This window comes from Hippopotamus amphibius, chromosome X (assembly GCF_030028045.1).
Source record: "Hippopotamus amphibius kiboko isolate mHipAmp2 chromosome X, mHipAmp2.hap2, whole genome shotgun sequence".
NCBI lineage: Eukaryota > Metazoa > Chordata > Mammalia > Artiodactyla > Hippopotamidae > Hippopotamus > Hippopotamus amphibius.
This window is the reverse complement of record NC_080203.1, coordinates 53,164,885-53,169,255: the sequence shown is the minus strand read 5'-3', so window position 1 is coordinate 53,169,255 and position 4,371 is coordinate 53,164,885.

The following is a 4,371-nucleotide window of genomic DNA, read 5'->3' as shown; positions in this document are numbered from 1 at the left end:
CAATACATTAACTACTTTTTTGTTATTTATCCCTCTCTTATTATAGAATTTCTACCTGGGAAGACTTTCCCTTTGCCCAAGAACACACTTTAAGATCACTTGTACTGAGAATCCATTTTAATGTTCCTTAACATATATTTCCCTCAGTTCTTAAGGATGTCCTTGCTAGATATTCAGTTCAAGGCAATTTCTTTTATTTTCCCTTAGTACATTGAATATATTGTTTCACTGTCATGAGTATCCACCAAGTGGTGATCTTTTAGGTTAATATTTTTTCCATTTGAAAGTAATCTATTTCTTATTTCTTGTTACTTTTAAGATTTTGTGTTTGGTTACCTGCAGTATTGCTATCATTTATGTAGAGGCAGATCGTTTTTTACTTAACCTACTTGGGATTCATTTGGCTTCTTGAATCAGTACACTGCTACCTTTCATAAGCTCAATAATATTTTTTATGCAAATAAAGGTTCTTCTCCATTATTACCATCATTTCCTTTGAATTTTCAAATAGGTTAATTTTAAAGCTTCTCACACTGTCCACCACATCTCTTAAAATATTGCTTATAATTTTCACCTTTTTATTCTATGTACCCAATTACAGATGATTTTTTTAGATTAGTCTTTCAATTCACTTACTCTCATATTGGTGGTCTTTATTATGCTTTAGTACATCCACTTTTTTGTAAATAAATGTTTTACTTTAGAAGAGTTTTATACCTACAGAAAATTTGTAAACCTAGTACAGAAAGTCTTCATATACCCTATAGCTAATTTTTCCTAGTGGTAATATATAAACTGGGTTTTAAACTTTATATCATTATTTGTTCCTCTCTGCCTGGGGTATCTGATTAAAATCCCTAACTTTTATAGATCTGTTTGTCTCTAGCCTCCCATCCTTGCCTCTCACACTAAGAAGACATGAAAATCAAAGTCCCTAAGTTAAGCAACTGTCTTTAAGGTAAAAGGTAACTTTAATGCCCTTATATCTTCTTTGGGTTCCTATTTTCATTTATTGTTTTATCTATGAGTATGGCTAGATTCTCATTTTATCAATGCATTTGTTTTTATTTTTATTTTATTCAGCATTTTTAGGTGTTTTCAGTAGGAGGAAGTGAGAGGATCATTCAGGATATGGACTACACTATACCACTGTAAAGAGTTCGAGTTTGATTCTAAAACTTCTTACAAATCATTGTATGTATATTACTTAACTGCTTGAAACAAGAAATTCTTACTTCTTATATATAGGAATTATCCATCAGGATAACTGAAACAAACAATCACAAATCTGTCACTGAAACTCAGATGTTCTAAATGTCACTCCTTATATATCATTAAAGCAGAAACTTTTGATGTGATCATTTTGATGGGCTGTGCATTTTAAATTGATACCCATCATAAGCTATCAACAGCAAAAATTGGTCTATTCTTCAACTATTATTTTAAGAAGACAAAGCAGGACACTGACTGTGACATTTATTCGGATCTAATTTTTGGCCTAGGATGTAAAACCTTGAATTGAAACTTGACAAGTTAGAATGATTCAAATTTCAACATTTCCCAGATAATATATGAAAGCACTCTCACATAGCCCACTGTTTCTACCATTTATCCACAAGGTGGCATTGCAAGACTTCAAAATCAACCAGTTTCATCCACTAGGACATAAGTGATTGTGCTGAGATTTTGCTAAGATTCTAAAGGGAAGAAGAGGTAGATATAAACAAGGTCTACTTGCTTCTTCAAACACAAATTTTCTTAGATGTGATCAATTACAATTTAGAAATACTAGGGAATGAAAGTATAAGTAGTTAAAGCACCAAAGAACAAAGGGAACAGTAAAGCACATCATCTCAAGTCATTGAGATTGCTTTTTTTTAATGTTTAGAAGATCCCCTTCCCGATTACATTTGGTCAAGTGTTATCTTATGGGCATTTCGTGACTAGATAGTAGTAGCAACTAACTCAGAATACTGCGATGTTTCAAGGAGTTAGCTAACCTGGGACTTGCAAACATGCAGTTGATAATACACAAGTCCTGGCTCTATAGGGTAGAATTATTAAGAACCCTCAAGGGATTGTTGAAAAATAACAGTTTATTTTCTCATTTTCAATTGTTCTAGGGGCCTAATTTCTTTACCTCCACTGAATAGATAAGCAGAACCTTATAATCACAGATTTTAGAATTGAACCATTCTCAAAGACTATATAATCCAACACTTTCATTTTACAATTTAGAAAACCAATATAAACATAGGTTAAGTAACTTCCTCAAGATGACATGTGTTACCAGGATAATAGTCGTCCCCTCAGCTATGACATTTAGTGAATACAAATTCTTTATGAAAACACAATGGTGATGTGAGACTTTTAAGAAAAACAATCAGTTATTTCACTAAGGGAGAAAAAAATAAAGATATGGCTAAATGATACTAGGAAAAAAACTGATTGTAACCTTCCAAAATCACACAGTTATTAATTGGCATAACAGACATTCAAACAACAAAGCTGGTGGTCTTAACCAAGCTGGGATAGTTTTTATTCACAATGCCTAAATAAGGGCCTGGGTATTGAATAGCAGGCACACACTAAGTATTTGTCAAACTAAAAAACTAAATAGAATGACATTATTTGCAAGAGCTTTTGTGGAAGTGGCTAGAGTGAGGGTGCAGAACTAAATTTGGTTTCCCCATACCTGTCATCTGAGTAAATAGAAGTTGTTAAGGGAAATCTGGGCTAGAAGGAGATCATCAAATATCAGGCATGATGGATAGGTGGATTATTATTATTATTATTATTACTACTACTACTACTACTATTATACAAATAATACACAAGTGGATCTTTAAAAATTATCAAATATCTAATTATGTAAAAATACATGCAATGGAAATGTTAAGACTCAAACATAAATTCTCCACATAGAAATAAACACAAGTGATATTTGAGATTATTCCAGATTTTCTTTGTCAATAAATATGCCCCTCCATATATGTTCAGTGACTTTAATTCAATTTTTTCTCTATTGTTGGACATCTGGTTGATTGATACGATTTGTATAATTAATCTTTGGTATTGCTTCTTACTAAATAAACACAAGGTATCTATCTTTCACATGGTTTCCACCTACTTTTCAACCTGCTTGTTTATGACAACTCTGTATTCACATCATCTTAGCACTTGATAGTACATAGTAGATGCATTTCATATTACTAAATCTGCATGTTTCCTATTAACTTGTAAAATATTTGACTGATACTGACCAAAATGTGACATTACTAAAGAACAACTATTAATTGTATCTGCTTTGTAGTTAGTATAACCAGAAATAAAAGATTATACTATACAATGTGCAAATGTATTAATATTTGTTTTTTGCTTGAGACTTATGTATCATAGAACCACCAATCTTATTAGACATAAGAGAGTTTAAAAGTAATTCTTACCTCCTTCTTTCTCCATTATACCCTGTCACAAACTTCTCTTGAAAAGTCAACTTATTCGTTGACAATATTTGTTTAACACCTTCAGTTGCAGGGTGAAAAGCGGCAAAGGTTGTAGAAAACATCATGCTTCCCTTAAGAGATTTACAGTTAAACAGGGGAGCCAGGCATATTGGTAAAGATAAACTAGATTATGCTACAAGACCAAACAAGCCCCCAAATTCAGTGTGTTAACATTGTAAAAGTTTATTGTTCACTCATGTTACATATCTATTGGGTAGCAGTCGCATTTTATTCATGATAATACCTGAGAGACTCAAGTTGACAAAGTAGCCTTTATCTTGTCTTTTCTGGCCATGCAAAAGAGAAACATATTTGTGTAGCAAATGAATGCTCTGGCCCAGAAGTGACATATATCATTTCAGCTTATAGGAAATTTTACAGAAGTTCTAATTTACAAGAGCTAGTCACAGTTCCATTCAAACACAAGGGTGTCAAAAAAAGTCCAAAAGATACAGCACCAGGAGTACTTGGTGATTAATGATAATGACTACCACAGCAGAAAATTCACAAATTATAGAATTGCTGTATAACAGAGCAAAAAGTGACCTATGAAAACATCCTCAAATCCCTTATTTTACAGATAAGGACTGAGGCCCCCAAAGGAAGAAGTGATTGATAACAGATCAAATAGCTAGGAATCAACAAAACTTAGTCAAAACTCAGTTCCCAGTTTAGGGCTGTGCTCTTTTCACTAACTAAAATTCAAAAAAGCAAATATATACCACTAGTCAATCTCAATGTTTTGTCAATTCTGCTAGCAAAATCCACTTTAAATGGTTGTCTTCCTTCTTCAAGAACTGTATAACTCCATTTCCACTTCTAAATAAACAGACTTTATTTATCCAACCCCAAATATTTAACTCCT